This window comes from Cyprinodon tularosa, unplaced genomic scaffold (assembly GCF_016077235.1).
Source record: "Cyprinodon tularosa strain WSP-4 unplaced genomic scaffold, ASM1607723v1 ctg370, whole genome shotgun sequence".
Taxonomy (NCBI): Eukaryota; Metazoa; Chordata; class Actinopteri; order Cyprinodontiformes; family Cyprinodontidae; genus Cyprinodon; species Cyprinodon tularosa.
In genome coordinates, this window is record NW_024039086.1 from 367,286 (window position 1) to 386,649 (window position 19,364).

The 19,364-nt window shown below is 41.8% G+C and overlaps 1 protein-coding gene across 4 annotated transcripts in view; it reads right to left on the reverse strand.

Moving 5' to 3' along the window:
- fynb (FYN proto-oncogene, Src family tyrosine kinase b) overlaps window positions 1-19,364 on the reverse strand; it is a 98,659-nt gene that overhangs the window by 63,666 nt on the left and 15,629 nt on the right. For all 4 annotated transcript variants that reach the window (XM_038296508.1, XM_038296507.1, XM_038296505.1 and 1 more), the window contains exon 2: window positions 9,600-9,675. The gene's annotated coding sequence lies outside the window, so the exon portion shown is untranslated. The remainder of the gene's footprint in view (window positions 1-9,599; window positions 9,676-19,364) is intronic.

Here is a 19,364-nt window from a genome sequence, read left to right on the forward strand (position 1 = left end):
TCCTCCTGCAGCAGTGTGTCGCAGTTAGCTTGTTGCAGGTATGACGCAGATATTTTTGATTTATGCCCAATATTGAAGTGCTATGATTATTCCACGCCAAAACGCAAGAGAGACAAGCAGGAACTAGCTAGGATTGTGGGTGTCCGTGTGTCGTTTTGACAAGCTTGTTTGTCGTCTGCTACCCCTCATCCAACGCCGGACGACACAGTTCACCCGTGAGTGTTCCTGAAAGACTGGCGTTGCGTGTTCTGGCTTTTGGGTGCAAACCAACAGACCGTCACACTGAGCTACAAACTAGCGCCCTGCACAGCGTCTGGGAAAGTGTCCAAGGTGTTCCAGGCGTTGTGGACGAGTTTCTGCCATTAGGTACCAGACAGAAAATATGCATAGTGTAGAGCAGATGTAGAATTAAGGGTGCACTAGAGTTTCTGTGAAACGGGGGCATAGACGACCTGGTTTGGGCTACGCTAGGCTGTAGCATACAGGAAGTAGAGGTAGCAAGCTACAGATCAGTAAAGGAGCGAGGTTTGAATGAACTAACTTTATCGTGGCAGCTAATAGTAGAGATGGTTCATGGCATCCAGAGATGTAGAGAGAGTCTGATTCTATTGTTAGCATTAAAGACACCAGCGGCAGAAACCGGGAGGTAAATGTTCGCTGCATCAGATCTTCTCTAAAAAACATGTGTTTCCATCTCCTCTTTACAGCGTGTATTCTTAAACCAGCTCAGGTGAGATTAAAAACCTGAAATTAAGTAAGCTGATTGAAAGGTTGCTGTTTCCATCAAGCTCTTCTCGTGCGATACTTCAAAATGCCCCCAAAACACCTTTAAAAGCGATTAAACCCGTCCAATACGCTAAAGCTAAAACACGTCAAACAACAGATGAAAACTAGAAAAGATCTTGGCAGTGGCTACAAACTTTACAAGGGCTGGAAAAGGGATTCAGCTCAAGCTAGAAATGAGCGCTCTAGGAAGAATGGCGTCTTTACGGCTTGGCAGCGGCGTGGAGTTGTAAAGCTCCCTCTGCGGTCTGTGGAACATGCTTTAGACCTGAAATAAAGCCCAGATCACAAAGCATGTGTGCAAAAACTTTATATTGACGGTCTGCAATAAAACTTGCTTTTAGATTCCATCAGCTTTGTTTTTTTGCCGTAGTCTGAGTCACATATCTACAAATGATTAGTTTCCTTTGCTCAGATAGAGCCATTTAAACCTCCCACTGTATGACCACGGCTGTATTTATAAATAAAACACAGGCACCTCTAATTGTAACGGAGGTGGGTCTGAGGGAGGTGGACCTGATCTAATTCATCTCCCGCTGTTTACTCTTTGTTTCCACCGAGGCTCCAGAACAGCGCCGTGGGTGGGCATCAATAAGTGATGTTGAACTGTGACGGCATGACAGGAGGGAGCCATGCAGAGAAGAAACTCAGCTTCCAGGACTAATTGCTGGATGTCTCTGCGTCGGATTGGACCATTAATCCAAACCAAAAGTTTTAAATCAAAACGCAAATAAAAAACGGATAAATGCATCAGTTGCCTTTCAGTCAAAACAATGAAAGGAAAAAGAAGCGGCACTAGAGGAGAAAAGTGTAATCTGTCTGCCTTTTTGCTTGCTGACGAATCCTGAACATTTATAAAATCCTCCTCCACTGCAGGTGAACATCTCACCTTGAAGTTCTGAATGATCTGGAAAACTGCTCTTTTACTTAAAGACATTATTTACAGGGAGGTTCTGCAAAAACAGCTTCATAGAAACTTCTCCTATACATTAGTAGCAATTCAAACTCTTTCCTTGATGAATCCTTGGCTTTTCCCCTTAAAAACATTTTTAAGCATCAATCTTTGTACTAAAATATTCCTTCTGTCATGATTTGTGGACATTAAGATCTAAAGCGAAGCATCATCTCATGGTCAGACGCTGTTATTCAGTGAAAGGGTGGAGTCAATAGTAAAATAAATGCACGCCCAGGAGAAGGGCAGGATGTGGTATTTGAGGGGGACTTGGCTGCCATTCGGCTGGCGTTTGACTGGGAGGGAATGTGCCGGTAAAAATGAGCAGCAACACAACCGTTGCTCCACTGGGGAGCATTGGGGATTAAAACCATCTCATATTATCGCAGCAGAGATATCTGCAACTCTAGGCGTGTGGGAAAAAAACGATTAGGTGATATAAAGTGATTTTTCGGCTGCCAGAGATAATATCGATCTTTCAGTTCCTAATATCGATTTAAAGAAATAATTTTTACCTAGAACAATGAGGGGAAAACCTCTGCACCGCCACTCTGGTAGGGGGCGTCCTGCAACCCTTTTGCTGTGTGGCGCAGAGCCATTTCTGTAGTTAAGGCATGGGCGAAATAATGAGCAGCATCCTCCAAAGGCCAGATTCGAAGGCCGATTACGTCATAGCGCTGCACCGAGGTCTGGTCAGATTCCAAGACTGCATCCTGCTTTTTGTCCGATTTGAAGGATGGATCCTTTCTATACTTTATTATTCCAGGATTCGTTGCGAGACCAAATAAGCCTTGGTCTCGTAATGAATCCCTTCGTCCGTTTGAATTTGCATGTTTTCCAAACAAAAACAAGGCTCTGTTGGGCTACTGTATAAAGCCTTGAACTCAACGCTATTCCTGACTTCTTTGATTGAAAAAGCTTCCTGGATGGGAAGAGAAACGTCTTGGAAACAAAACAAAGGATTGATTTTTTACCTTTTTTTTTTTGGAACCCTCCATCTGTACTTAAAGTGTGTTTAATGTATAGACATGGAAGCATTGGGGTTAAAGTCTGGGTCTAATCCAGTGGGATCCCCGTCTTCCTCCTCCCTTTATGAGCCTCTCCCAGCCGTCAAAACACCGCGGCTACCTAAAGCAGAATTAATTACTGCTGGGATGCTCATTAAGCTAGTGCTTTAGTCCCCTGGGACGGGGGGCTGGCATATGGCCGCAGCCCCTCCCCAACTACAATAAAACCCCCAGAGCTGCTGAACTTCCAGTGTTTGGGGGCTGATGGTAGCTGTGAGGCAGGACAAACAAAGCAAAAACAGCTCGGAGAAAACAGTGAGCTGAATGTAGATCTGAGGGATTGAAGCTTCTTGGCTTGGGTGGGAAAATTAGGCTCAATGTATGGAGTGATTTTTGCTCCATTATTGGAAGCAAAGAGCAGGTTCTGTTGATGGACATTTGAGAAAAATGCAATCCAGAAATGAAACTTTGAAGAGGTTAACAGCCAAGCAGGAAGCAGGAAGTGCAATCAGTACACTGCATTAAGTGAAACTTAAGTATTTAGAATTGTTTGGAAATAAGCTGATTTGAGTAAGAAGTCCTTAAAGGAAAATTCTGCTTTTATTCAGAATTCAAATTTCTAAAAGTACTATAAATATGAAATTATTCCATCCTGTTCAAGAGATGATCAGTGTTTTTAATTAAGAGTAATTTTAATGTGAATGTGCTTTACTGGAGGCATCCATGTTTGTCAAAGAACACTACTGCCACCTACGGGTTTGTGACGTCACCGTGCGGTATCGGCTGTTGATCAAGTCCCAGTGCTGTATCTGGTGTTTGTCACAACGCGCTATTATCCAAGTCATCTTGAAAACATTCTTCTTCCAAATGTTGGCTACATATTAAGGGTTTTTTCTCTGGCCAGAAGTTCGATGGCAAATCCTCCCTCTTCAAGTTGGCGATCCAACGACCAAACCGTCCGTGGAGGATCAGGAATCAGAAAGGTGGAATAACTCTTTTTTATTTTCTGATTAACGCTAAATTCATTAAATCACTGCGAACGTATTAGTTTTAGGTATAAATAATGATCCATTGGTTATTCCTTGCCGACTGAAAACAGCAGCAGAAGCATTAACCAAAAGATTCCCTGAAGAATAAAGGTCAATGATGAAAATCAGAGCCAGGATATTAGCAGAAAGAGCCCAAATCCACCCCAAAACACAGTAGTGGAGGGGTCAGGCTGAGGGCGTCAAAGGTGAGGCCTTCAATCTAAGTTTACGCAACGAAAAACAACATCTCCAAACTGCTGCAGATCTACAGCATCAACAGAAAAGACGGACTTATTTTAACCACGGCTGCTATTTTAGTAAGTTAACAGGAAAGACAAAGTGATGACACCTGAAAATAAAGACCTCCTCCCCTTTGCCAGGAGGCGCAGAAAATGGGCCGTTTAATATCTCTCCACCCGCTGAGAGCAAAACAGGATGAGGTTAGAGAACTGCTGCATCTGTCACACAGCCGCTATCAGCCTGCATGCTGCGCAGAAACACAGGAGGAGAAGGCAGCTGTAGGGAGGGTCGCCGTGGTGACGCATGCCTCAAACATGCCAGGCTGAAGCAAAGCTAGCCATCCTCTATCACGCTGTGGAAATCAGTACAGCACTGATGGCCTGATGTTTGTGCCGGAAATTTAAAAACTATGCTAAACAAAAATAAAACCTCCAGAGTTTTAATTTAGAAAAAAGATTTTCAGAGTAAATTTGCTGTTTTCTCCGATTTTTTTATTTATGTTTTATTTTTTTTTTTACAAATTTCTGTTAAGAATCATAGATGTTTTCATAATTTGTTCCCCTCTCTTTTATCTTCTTTTTTGCCTTCCTTGTATTTGTTCTCATTACTTCTTTCTGTGTCTTTCTTTCTTTTTTATATTTTTCTTCCCATCAACCTTCCCCTCTTTCCTTCCTTTCATCTTCCTATCTTAAGCCGGGCTTACAATTTATGATTTTTTCCCCTTTTCGGACCGATTTTTCAGTCTGCGAAAATGTTTCGATCGGGCAAACTTTCAGATCACCTGAAAGTGAGAATGCGCAGAAAAAGTCAGCTAAGGGACGAGCACGTAGCACGGCCTTACGTAAACATATCACCAGAATGATTGACAGTTGGGAGGACCACTTATTTAGATGATCCACCCAGAAATAAAAGATCGTCCTCTATACCTTTAAGTTAGACGAGGAACTAAAGAACCATTGTGGCTCCAGAGATCCCAGATGTAGCAGATAAAACTGTGATCCCGTCTCCACACGACTGAAGCCAAAAGTGCTGAACCTTCATTTTTAAATCCTCCTAGAAATAAAAAGTGTAACGGTTATTAATGAAGTAGATCTGAGTTAGTAGATCTACTAACTAGCAGGTTTATTCAATATCCCCTGCTAGGATATCATCCTAGAATCACCTTACCTTCTTCCTTTAATTCTCCCTGTGTGTCCTTCCTTCCTTCCTTGACTTCATCCTAGACTTTTCTAGACTGTTAAATAGTCTACAGTCAAAATCTAAAGTATAATTTTACATAAAATGATGTGTAGGAGTAGAACTCTGGTTTGATTATTTTCTTTATCTGATTGCATTATAGTCAAGTTTTAATTTTCATGTTCTTTCTCAGTGAAGCACTCTGTGTTTTTATCGTGTAGGAGGAGCTTTATAAATAGCTTTGTACCCAAAGTGACGAAGCCTATAGCAGCGTTTTTTAGGCGTCAGTCGAACGGATCGCTTCATTTGATAGAGAAAAGAAAGGCAGAAGGGAACGGGACAGAAAAATGGAACAAATCTTAACCAGGTTCATTAGCAGAGCTCCTTCTGCATCTTCATACCACGAGGCAAACTGGGTCACCACAACACTGACATGTCAGAGAAGAGGTGCCGACACGTAGCGAAGGCAGAACATGGGCATGTGTCTGAGGCAGAGAATAATCAGTGCCTGGCATGATGTGAGGATAATTACCTCTGCTGTCTCTGCTGATCTTTTTCTGCATGAGGCGGAAACTCAGGGAGACACTGAGAAGAGTCTGAGTTGTAGAAAATGATTGGAATCTGTGACTCATTTGCTGTTTTTCAGCAGCCTTCCTACAGAGCAGCCCACACACACTCAGAAGGGCCGCATTTGATGCGCTAACGGTGCAAAGCCTTGCAAGGTTTCTTTAGACGTCTGCTGCATACAGAACTGCGACATGTCTTCACTTTCTTTGCATCGGCGGTCGACGCTCTGACGGCCTCCTTAAGAGGGCTGAGTCACAGCCGGAACCGCAGCGGCGATGTGCAACAAGCCCACGCAGCCGTGTGCCAAGACACGGGGGGGCTTCAGTGTTAGCGTGCAGGCGGCTAACAGCACACCGCTGCGTCCTGCTGGACTTCCCTTTAATATGGGGAGAAATTTGGTACATTTTTCTTAAAAGCAAAAAATGTAAAATGAAAAAAAAAAAAGTTTTCACAGTTTAATATTTCTTTTGATTTTATTTTATTTTTACTTTTTTGGGGAAAAAAGATAAGAAAAGATTTAAACTCAAGAAGTTCACACTGCAAAAAAAACATTTAGAAATAAGTAAAATGTTCTTAAATTAAGTGTATTTACCCTTAATTTAAGTAGGTAAATGAGGTGATCTGCCGATAGAATGAGAATTGTTCGTCTTTAAATAGGACAATTAGATAATTTGCACTTAAAATAAGACAATACCATTATTTTTTCTTATTTTAATCTAAATTATCTTGTTCCAATGGCAAAGGGTCTCACTTACCTCCTCAATTCAAGAAAAAAAATGAAATGTATAAAACAGGATTTGAAAAGAATCCAATTTTAAAAAGAAAAAAGAAGAAAAGGAGGAAAGATTTTTGCGTGTACGTTCATGAGAAAACCAAAGCTATGTAAAAATGTTCCCTCCTAGTTCAGCCGTTAGTAGTGGTCTGTGCTAAAGGCCTCATAAATAAGCATCTATGATTATTTAAAGCTACAGTGTGTAATAATTACAGGCATATAAATTCAGAAATTTAATATATTATACATAACTATGTTATTTATCATCACCTATGAGCTCAGCCTTTTAACCATAATATTTGCGTTGCCTTAGAATTCGTTATTTATAATTACATAGGAGCGGGTCTCGCAGCCATGGAGGCTGACATCTTTGCGCTACGGCAAGCGTAGAGGCAACAAACTAGCGATTGCGAGATCTCCCATGACGCTCGAAAATAACTACGGCAAGTTGAGAGAGATGAACTGAGACGGTACTGAACAGTAGATGGCAGTATTATGCCTGAGAAGCGTTTAGTCTGCCTGAAACCAAAGAAGAAGAAGAAGCAGGTATACTGCGCCTCGGTAACAAGAAAGGTGAACAAGGCGGCAGGCGTGAGTGACTTTGCAAACTGTTTGGCACTGTGTGGCCAAACATCAGACGAATGGAGGATCATGCCTACTCTGTATCACAACGAAAAGCGGCGGACACCGAACCCCCGTCATCTAAGAAGCGGAAACACGACGAGAATAAACGCAAGAGTGACAAGAAACGACAAAAAACACGGATCAACATTGGCACGGCGTTTACACGATGGAAGTCACTGATGGAGGAAAAAGGTTTTCAAAGTGACGCTCAAGTTGCCAGTTTTCTCTTGGACAGGTAATTAATCCTATACACACAATTGTCTAATATCACTGCAGTTTTTGGAGTACAGGATGCTCAGACCTGTCTAAAACAATAACATGCTGCGTGATGATGCTGTTACTCTCCAGTATACTTATTCAGCAACGTCCCTGACGTTTCACAGGTAATGATTCAGTAATTTTCTGTAAAATAATTTTCTGGATATATACCTCGGTTACTTCTCTCCGGCTCCTTTGGAGATCTTCAAGCCTTTCCTCCTCTGCTCTCACCCCGCTGGCTCCCCTCTCTCGCCTGGCCCCAGCTGCACGCCCACCCCGGCCTCTCTGCCCTCTTCCTCTCCCTCTTCCTTGCCTTGTAACCCCCGTGCCACAAACAAGACTTGGACTCTGTAAACGGGGAATATATATTCTTCCAGCGAACACAATCTCGCTGTTAAACTAATGACTACAATTACTTCGTCTGTTTATATCACCATGCAAAGCAGCTCACCAAAACGTCACAACGACGTAGAAAAAATAACGGGTATATTTATTATCTTAAGTCTACATGAAATCTATACCCTACACAGACTAATGAAATACTATCTGTAAAATTATCTATGTAAACAAACCTCATCACTTGAGAAGGTAGGTGATGCGGACGTCGTGGAAGACATTTTGTCCCGTAACGCTCGCCGTACTGTTGGGGGGGAGAAGCGGTGGGGGGGAGACGTTCATGTTGCTGCAGTCTGCAGTCTGGACGTTAGATGTCGCTGAAAATTACACACTGTAGCTTTAATGAAAAACAGTCTCATTAGAATCTGCCTTTTTTTTGTACACGGAATTTTAAAAACTGAATTTTTATCGGGTGAAAATTCAGCTGCAAAAAAATTCCCCCGCAAAAAATTCAACTGCAAAATATGCAGCTGGTAGAAAAAAACTAATTCAGCTTCATTTAGCTGAGAATAAAGGAATGTCCAACTGTTGTGTCATGTGACCAAATGAGCTAATTTCATTGGCTAAAAGCTGCTCGACTGCATCAGGAGTCGATTGAATTGGCTTCATGTCACCAAAATATCAACACATTGGCCTTTGAATTTTTTGCAGCTGAATTTTTATCAAATAAAAACTCAGTGTAGGGAATTCAATGTGTAAAAAAAATCAGTGTTTAAAATTCAGTTCACAAAAAAAGGCAGATTTCAATGAGACTGTTTTTCTTCCATATATGATTACTGCGCTGCCATCAGAAGAAAAATAAAATTCACCAAACTAAACAAAGAATTTCACTTCATTTGCACTTTACCCCCAGTGAAGACATTTCAAATGTAAACATAAAATCAGATCAATCTGAATAATCGGAGATCATTCTACAGCTTTCCCAGAGGAAAAGGAGGACGATCAGTTATCGGCACCACGATGTCAAACAACGTTTCCATAAAAAGCAACAATTCCAGCTTATAACTTAAATTGGCCTACTGCACTTCATAACTTATGTATAGTCCGTCCGTGTGAACCCAGAGCGCAGCTGAAAAAAGCCTCAGACAAACTCAACTGATTTAGAGCTGATGTTTTCAGAGCAGAGTCTGAACCACAGTCTGGTTTTCTTCACTAATGACCTGCGCTTATTTCACAGCAGTTCAACAGGATTAAAATAACAGAATTAAAATCATGTCTAAGTCAGAGGGAGTGGGTAGCATTCATACAGACTGGGATAATTAAAGCCTGCACTGTGTGGTGGCATTAACAACACACACAGCAACATGTTGGAGAACTCCCCTTTTTCTTGGGAGGAGGTTGGACAGTGAAAACATACCTTTAAAGTTATTTAATTTTCCTTTTTCCTCTACTTTCCTTATTGCTTACAGCTGTTGAAGAGAAACAGTCACTAACGAAGACCTCATGTGACGAGGAAGTGGGGAAATCACTAAAATGAAGGTGAGCAGCGATAAAGCAGACCTGACTGAAGCAAAGTGACCTCTGACCTCTCACTGGCTCTCAGGTTTACCTTTTCCTCTCTATAAAACATGTGTCCCCAGTCCATGCTAATGTGCTACAGGTAGGCAGCAGCAGGCTAGCCCCTTGGCTAATCATCTCTGACCTACATCCTTCAAAAGAAGAGGAAACTGTCCAGAAGGCACAGTGTTACCATCTGCTGCTGCCTGCCGCAGCGTTTAGATTGTAAACACTAAACAAACAGGCCTGGATTTATGGATCTGTTGTGTGTCAGATCAACGTGGCGTGAAGAGTCGTACCTCTGGTTTGTGCGGTTATCAGGATCTTTATTTCCTCCACATTGCTTCGCACGCTGGCGTAAAAAATCCCCAGGCCCTGTAGGATACAGAAAAGCTCAATTATTCATTGCTTCATTTAATAAAACATGAAAACTCATCGGCGTGTGCCAGCAGCAGTCACTCAGGCTTCTTTGTGAAAATGGAACATGCTATTTTTATTTTATCTTGTTCCCCAGAATGCTTTGGGAGAGCACCACGGGACCACGGGCCTGTCAGAACTCCTGTTTGAACCCTGCACTGCTGTGATGGAGGATTATGCTGAGTATCCAGGTTACCCACTGACAGATGCTGATACAGAGAGATTAGAGCATCCGGGATGAATAATTCCTACATTGCAGGATGTCAGCACCAAGGGGATTGCTGCGTTTATCAAAAACCATACACATGATGCACAAATTCAATAAAAAAAAACAAAACAAATCTGCTTGTTTTAACCTATCACCTGCAGGTGGCGATCATAAACCAATGCACTGTCTGCATCCACAGTCTGGTTTAAGGAGCATAATGCAAGTATAAAACACAGGCGGAGGCGGTAGTAAAAGCATATATAACCCATGTATAGAGTCCCTAAGGGCAGGTTCTCCTCCAGCAGCAGTGTGTCGCAGTTAGCTTGTCGCAGGAATGTTGCAGATATTTTTGATTTATGCCCAATATTGAAGCGTGCTCTGCACTGTTATTCAACGCCACAACGCAAGAGGGACAATCAGGAACTAGCAAGAATTGTGGGTGTCCATGTGTCGGTTTGACGAGCTTGTTCATCTTCTGCAACCCCTCATCCGACGCCAGATGACGCATATTTTACCCGTGAGTGTTCCTGAAAGACTGGCCGTGGCGCTGCGTGTTTTGGCTTCGGTCGCAAACCAACAGACCGTTGCACGGAGCTACGAACTAGCATCCTGCACGGTGTCTGGGAATGTGTCTGAAGTATGCCAGGCATTGTAGACGGCACTGCAGCCAGAGTTTGTGCCATCAGGTACCAAACAGGAAATGCACATGGTGTAGAGCGGATGTAGATTTGACCAATCAGAGGCCTCCTCTGAGGAGGAAGGGGCAGGGCATATGTGCGTTAACTGTGACACACACGCAGACGACCTGGATTCTGAATATAAACAAGGCTTTAGGCTACGCTAGGCTGTAGCGAACAGGAAGTAGAGGTAGCAAGCTACAGGTCAGCAATGGAGCGAGGTTTGAATGAACTAACTGTATCATGTCAGCTAATAGAGGCGATGGTTCATGGCATCCAGAGATTTAGAGAGAGAGAAATCTGATTATATTGGAAGGATTAAAGACGCCAGCGGCGGCAGAAACAGCTGATCAATCATTAGAGGTAAATTAAATAAAAACGTGTTTCCATCTCCTCTAACATCATCAATGACCCCTCACCCCCCCCACCATGGACTGGTCTCCCTGATGCACTCTGGGAAGAAACTTCGAAGCATTCAATGCAGGTTCAGCAGATTCTGCTACAGCTTCTTCCCCGCCGCCATCAGACAGCCTAATATTGAATAAAACTGGAGGGGTTTTATTCAGTATTTATTCAGGTTGTCTATGTCTAATTCTAAGTCATAAATCAGGAGATAAATCACTTCATGAGGTCAAAGTTACTCTGCAGACTTTGCCAACATTGCGTAAAATAAAGAGTCTTTCTCTGGTTGTTCTATTGGTCTGCAAAGTCTGAGATGTAGCTACTGTCCTTCCCTTTTCTTCAGTTTCTTTCACAATTCTTTAGTCTGACTGGACATAACCCGAGTTTGATGGAACATTATCTACTGAGAAGATGGAAAAGGTTTTTCACAACATGAGTCAACATGAAACTGAAACTACAGTAAAAAGAAACAAAACATGCTTCCAGAGTTCTGATGCATTTAAAGACTAAAGTGTTTTAAAAGCACAAAAGTTAAATATATAATAATTTTCCAGCATTATTTATATATTTTTTTTAAATGCTGTGAATTTGAATGATAATTTCTTATAACAGGAGAATGAGGCTGACTTATTCCCCCCCTTGTTGCTTTCATGAACGCTTGCAGAAGAATCAGAGCTTTGTGGGTCTCTGATCTGAGGGAAGAAAAGTCGCAAACAACAAATGAGCAGAAATCAACCATAACGAGGATATTTAGGATGTTGCCCACATGGCAACTTTTGTTCACAAGATAAATAAACTGTTCAGCCGCTGACAGAGGAGTGGGCACACTGGGACATTGTACAGCGGGGGGGGGGGGGTTAACAGCGCAGCCTGCCTCCATGCTGACCTTTATTTACAAAAGATGCGCTGTCACCGCTGCCAAATGTGGTCAAAGTCATTAGCCACTGATTGGACTTTAAAGCTCAGCCTCGCTAATCTAATTTAATCTGCCTTTATTGATGCCCGATTAATTGAGCGCAGATTAGGAGCAGACTCTGCTGGAAAGACAGCAAACACCAGCACGAAAAGTCTGATGGGGTCTCTGGCATGTGGTCTCTATGTGATTGGTCTGTGACATCAGATGTAAATGGTTAACAGTAGTGCTGCACCGATGCCATTTTGAAATTGATGTGTGTATATATGAAGAACTGCATACTACTAACGTAATTTTCCGACTATAAGCCGCACCTAAATATAAGCCACAGAAGCTAAATTGCATAATTTGTACATATACAAGCCGCACCGGACTATAAGCCGCAGGTTTTTTATGTTTGATTACCATACGGTTCCTGCACAGAGAGGATTGTCGGGAAAGAGCTAACTTTTTGGGGAAGCTCCTATTTATTAACATTTCAACACAATTTGCATATTTGCATACGTTAACTGTTACAGTTTAGTGCAATAGAAGCTCCCATCTATTAACCGGTACGTTTGTTTTCCATAATGAGGGTGTCACACAAACTGTCTTGCGCTCGCAATGTCCGTCTTTCTCTCTGTCTTTCTGTCTCGTACCACTCGCAGTAGTCTGCTTCCGCATTCCCGTGTGCGCCTAACGTACTTGTGTGTTGAGGCAAATGTGACGTCAACATGGTGGATGGTAAAATCCATAGATTTAGGAATTACCCTAGTGGCCGTTAGCTGTAAAAGTCCGTAGATAAGCCGCATTGTTATATAAGCCACAAGGTTGAAAAATTGGGAAAAAGTTGCGGCTTATAGTCCAAAAATGACGGTACTTGGATGTAAAGTGAATCCAGTAGAACTTTTTATTGCCTACCTGGAATGGGTGACAATAGTTGAATAAACTTTTGGCTCTCAATATGGTATTATTGCCCTATTTGCTGGTACTCGGGGCCCTGCCTGATACTGGTATTGTTGCAACACCAGTTAGTAGAGCAACCAACCATTTAGAAAGTCTGGTTAAGACACCTGCTTCTCAGCCACCTTTGCTCCAAGATCTATAAATAAAATCCAATGCAAACTGTTGCTTTCAGATGCCAGCCTATTGGAAATTATAATCTGTGTTTGATTCAATCTGCAGCTAAATGCATCAGTTTTGTTCAGGTCTGAGGGTTTCCTTAGCAGAGATTGAACCGATACTGAGGGCTTTTAAGGCCAAAAACAGAATAACCTTTATTCTGTTTTTGAGACAATTCTGGAAACCAATATTGTTTTTTCTTCCTCCACTTAAGATGTTAAAAACGATACAGAAAAAGTTTTAATAAAATAAAAATTAGAATCAAAAACATTTATCAACAAATCAAACATTAACAATGGAGGCTTCACGTAACCTAAAGCCCTGGCTGTTGAGCCCATTAATGCGATAAGAGACCGGCAAATGCAAATATCAGTTAAAGGGATATATCTGTAGTTCTTAGAGAATAACTAGCATCATGAAGAACCCAGCATACAGGTCAGGGAGGAAGGATGCTGCCTGGCATGGAAAACATTGGCCTAAATGCAAACTAGCTCTTTGTGCTAGAAAACCACAGGTAACCTTTACACTCCACCCCTCAGTGAGACACGTTGGAGGCGGCGTCAGGCTGTGGGACGGGGATAAAATGAGGATTATTAGGTTTTATACAACTTCTACTTTGTCCTGATCTTTAAATTTAAATCCCATTAAAAAGTGTAGCTTTAATCCTTTTAAGAATACTTTCCTTTTTAGGGCATTTGTTATATGATGTGTAACCATAGCAACCAATTATGAGCTATCTGAGCTATCTCTATAGTTCTGCTGCTATAGGCTTAGACTGCTGGAGGACATAGGGACCCCTTTTTCATCATTCTGCTTCATTCTATCTCTGTTCTCCCACTCTGCAGAATCTGTTAGTTCAATCTCTAACGTTCTGCTCTCTCTGCTTTTTCTCATAGTAGCTTCATCTGGTCTGTTCCTGTTTGGCTGTGACTCCATCCTGGAGAGAAATATCAGCTGTGCTGCTTCCATCAACACCTTTGTTTCTAGATGTTGGAGATCTGCCTGTTTTCCAGTGTAGTCCTGTTTCTCTGACTGTGACTAACTGGATGTGCTCTCTTCATCCTCTGACATGGGAGCTGGCTCTGAGCTCGTCTGCCTGGCTGTGTGTTTCCTGGATGGAGCCGCCTGTGGAGCTGGTGGGCAGTTGCTTTTTGTTTCTCTGCTTCTGTCTCATTGAACCACAGTGGGCCTCAGCAGATGGCCACTCACACTGAGTCTGGTTCTGCTGGAGGTTTCTTCCTGTTAAAAGGGAGTTTACAAGCATGCTTAGTGTGAGGGATTGCCTTTAAGTCAATCAGTCGATGCAATCAACTGGTTTTCCTTTACACTGGGGAGCAGCTCACTGACATCTCAAAAGCTGGAATAATACTTTAACTACTTCTGCAGGTTGCAGCTGAGCTGAAAAGGACGAGCTGAGGATGTAGAGCAGGATCAAGTAGAAGAGAGAGGAGGAGAACATTTAAGCCCTCTATTCTATCAGTCATTACAGGAAATAAGGCGAGTGTTCTGTGCTCTGAGAAGGTTTCAAGTACCCTGTTTGATCCCCACAGCCTCCACTCTGGGTCCCTGAGCAAAACCCTTAACCCCCTGATTGCTCCCCGGGTGCCACACAATGGCAGCCCACTGCTTCCCAAGAGAATGGGTTAAATGCAGAAAACGAATGTTCCTGTTGTGGGACATAAAAGGGATTTACATTCACATTAAAAATGCTCTCTGATCATACAAGCACACAGAGATTTAATGAAGGCTGGTAAACTTAAAGAAGGAACTCCTTTTGAATCTCTGGAGATGATCTAACAAAGAGGAATTCCTCATAAGGAGAAGAACATTCAAAGGCTTCTCCAGATTTGGAGTAAGACAGAGAAATACAGCAAACCCTTCCTGCCTACAGCTGCCACCCTATACAGCAACTCCCTGGGAGAAAAAAGCCTCTGAGACAATAAAGCATTTCATTTCCTTCTGGGATAGATAAAGTATTTTTAAACTGAATTTGAATTTGGAGGCTGTTCAGATTTACTGATAGAAATCTGAATGTGAAAGCAAATTTTTAAGTCCTCATTACCATAAGAAAAGGTTCAGCGTCTGCCTCATGGCGACGTTGGTCTGGGCAGACATGGTGAGGCGCTTCCAGCGGGGGCAGCCCCCTCTGATGGAACATAATGGCCATCCTCTACGTTCTGCCCGGCTGTGGGTGAACACAGCGGGATTCAGAGCAAATGCTTCTGATTCTGAGAGTTAATGGGCCAGACGGTGCAGTGGGAGGAAAGGCAGCCCCCCCACCCCGTGTCTAGAGCGCTGCCAGATAGGGTTCCAGAAAAACAATCTGAGCTTTTTCCTGGTCGGATTGTCTGAAAGTGTTGGTCCACAGATGTTTAAAAGGTGCCACAGAAGCAAATATCAGTGTCTTCTAAAGCCGGGCATATACTGTACGATTTTTTGCTCTTTTCGAATTTTTCGATCGGGCCGACTTTCCGCCTGATCATGCGTCGTGTAGTGAGTGGGGTAATGAGGGGCAATCAGCCTCTCACCGCCACCTCCGATCAGGAATCCTAAGGTTGGGAGGAAATCAAACATCTTTAAAATTCAATCGGCCAATGTAGTGTGAGAACATACATCGTGACTTTCTGAAAAATCGCACAGTGTATGCCCGGCTTAACATAATTTAACCACATAATAAAACAAAAAGTACGACTTCAGAGATACAAACCAATTCTTAAACATTCAAGCACTGATCAACAGGGAGAAATGGTAATAGATCAGGATAAGTAATAAAGGTGAACAAGTTGTTTACTGAGACAGACATATTTATTTTTTCTATGTTTTTTTTATGCTATTTTTATTCAAATAGTCACAAATGCATTTCATGGATAAATAGGAAACATCTGGATTCCATTAAACTACAGCACATTTTAAAACTTATTTTGTGTAACTCTGCAAAACTGAACTAAAAATACGCAAACTTGTCTTGAAATAAGTATTTGTCTTTGATTAGAGTAGATAAGTAAAATGACACAATTAGACATTAAGGTCATTATCTTATTTCAAGAGTTTATATAAATATTCCACTTTAGGGGCTTAAATACTCATTCCATTGCATCACCTTCTTTTTCTGCTACACAGTTGACCTAAGAAACTGGCTTATTTTCAGATGAATTTAAAATGTAATTACTCAGACTGGGATCGGACATAAAAAGCGTTTATTTCTAACACATGATCACAAAAAGGTTCCAATCCAACCTACCGTATCTGCTTGGACCGTCACTCAGAGCGTGGAAAGCTAAGTGTTTTAGAAGCCCAAACTTTCTGCTATAGAGGCAATAAGTTTCTGAGAATTTTTTTGTCATTATCATTCCAAGAAGACGTTTCATCGTCACAAGATTCATTGGAACTTCTGTTTATTTCGGTCCTCTGAGAACCGTGAGTCACATCTAACTGAAGTAATACTTCATGCTAACCAAGCACTGCAGCGCTAATGTTGTCCTTATCTGCGATTCAGGCTGAATCTTTCTCTTGAATAGAACAACCTTCCAGTCTCCATCAACTATGGCAGAGCCCCTGTTTGCAGTTGTTCTAACAAAGTGTTTAAATCTTCATTACTCTACAAACACTGGTAAATTGTTTTCCTTGTTAATAATTAAGACAATTAGCCAATGGAATAAGATTATTTATGTTTAAAATCAATGAAAACAACTCCCTTATCTTATTTCAAGTGCATAATATCTTATTTTAAAGGAAAATTCTGGTCATATTCAGATTTTAAACTTCTGAAGGTACTTTAAATATGAAATTATTACACACTGTTCAATAAATAAGTGTTTTTAACTAAGAGTAATTTTCAATTAAATGTGCTTTACTGGAGGCATCCATGTTTGTCAAAGAACACTACTGCCACCTACTGGTTTGTGACGTCACGGTGCGGTATCGGCTGTTGATCAAGTCCCAGTGCTGTATCTGGTGTTTGTCACAACGCGCTATTATCCAAGTCATCTTGAAAACATTCTTCTTCCAAATGTTGGCTACATATTACGGGTTTTTTCTCTGGCCAGAAGTTCGATGGCAAATCCTCCCTCTTCAAGTTGGCAATCCAACGACCAAACCGTCCGTGGAGGATCAGGAATCAGAAAGGTGAAATAACTCATTTTTTCTTTCACTTTTAATAGATGTATTCCAGCATCCAGCTGCCATGCACGTGGGCATTGTCAGTTTCACTATAGCTCTGGTGAATTTCAATGGTGAAGTCCTCTGGAATTCTTCAATAATTGTTGTTGATTGCAGATGTGTCTAGTAGTTCCCATTGATTTAGCTTGTCGAGCGGGGAGAATGGCGCTAGGCTTACCGCACCGTGACGTCACTGCTGGAAGATGGCAGGAGGGAGGGGTTACTATATTTGGGCAAAAATGGCCGCCCCCAGACTCAGTGATCACGCCCAAAATATTTGTTTTTATTTTTATTTTTACTGATTAATGCTAAATTCAATAAAATACCATGAACGTATTAGTTTTAGGTATAAATAATGATTCATTGATTATTCTTTGCTGAACGGACTTCCTCCTTCCTCCTTTAAATGCAAAAATACTGATTCTATTAACAGATCATCTTATTTTCCACCTCAAATTTAGAGCAAAGAAATTTATTTTAAGGTATTCCGTCTAATTTAGATCACTGTTTGCAATGAAACTTGTTTTTACCTAAAAAAAAAATAAACAAAAACAGATAAATCCCTGAATGTGAATGGATAGGAATTCAAACCAAGGCAAATGATCTCTCCGTTGAACCAGATTGTTTCTTGTTCCATGTAGAGATTGTTTCTTGATTCAACATTACAATGAAAATGAAAGATTAACCTAAAAAACACATTCATTAAATAAAAATTCTAAACACAAGGTTTCATTTGATTTTGATAAGAACCAAGTCCTCTGAGGTGCAACAGTTTTCTGATCTGGTTCGGCTGTTTAAAGAGCCTAATATTCATTCAGACACAGACTCTACAGCCGCCTCCTTGCTCTGCTTCCTTTCCTTCCCTCCTCTCCTTCTCTCCTCTAAACTGTTTAAGTGGACCAAGGAAAGGAAGTGGAGAAAAAAGCAAAAAAATTGATATGTGTTATGTAAAATTCACTGTACCTTTTTTTTAACTGGTAAATGTATGTCATTCACTCTTTGTTTGACTAGTTAGTTGAGCTGTTTTGAAGGTTCTGGCTGAGGATGGAGGGGATCTGAATCAGGGTCGGTCTCTGAAGGCAGAGCAAAGCGCTGGGTATGTCTTCTTACCGTAATCAGCTGCTTTGTGGCTTTTTCTTGAAAGCTGTTACATGCTCCCCTGAGCCCCGACAGCTGTAACTTGACTGACACATCACCGCTTCCTGCAGGCTGCCAGCTCAGCAAAACCACGACCAGCAGCGGCTGTTGAGGAGCGGACTAAGACGAGTAGGCCCCCGACATCTGCTTCGACGCCACACTGGGAAGGATTGGCGAGTCGATTAATAGAGACGCCTCACTCAGGAAGAGGAGTTCAGAGGCACCCGGGTGCAGAACTGCTGGTTAAAGCAGCTGAACTCTCAGCATCTTGGCTTCTGTTACCTCCATGTCTGCATTGTAGCAGGTCTTTATTACGCTGATGATTATGTGCTTTAATTCTTAAACTGTTCAGATGTTCTGCTAACATGTTTTACAACATTCTGCTAATGTTAGCAAAAAAAAAACAAAACACAGCTGGTGTTTAGGGATGAACTAAGATTGAAGACGTTTCGCTTCCTTGATTCTGCTTTTATTTCACTACCGATTCTGATGCTGGAATCAGGAAATCTGCAGATCAGATCCTGATACGTTTCGGATACCAGAGCTGTATATGCCTCCATGTACTCATCATTACTGTAGATATTTTAAAACCATGGTAAGTTCCTCTCTACAAGCAAGTATGATTTTAATTATGTATACATGTATATTCCAAAAGGCAACCTGAGAATAGTATTAGGTCAGAAAAGGAAGCCCTACGAACAACAAATCATCTTATCAACCTGAACACATTTAAATAACAGTATAAAGATTCCAATTGACTGGATTTACCAAATCAGCAAAGGCCATTTTCACAGACACCAAAGTAAGAATTTTACTTAAACACAGGACCGATGCTGGTATTCAAGAAACTACGACCCGATAAATGTCTGATCCAGTTAGTAATGGACCAGCCAAGGATCAGTCATTGACCAGCCATTGACCAGCCATGGACCAGCCATTGACCAGCCAAGGACCAGCCATTGACCAGCCATTGACCAGCCAAGGACCAGCCATGGACCAGCTAAGGACCAGACATGGACCAGCCATGGACCAGCCATTGACCAGCCATGGA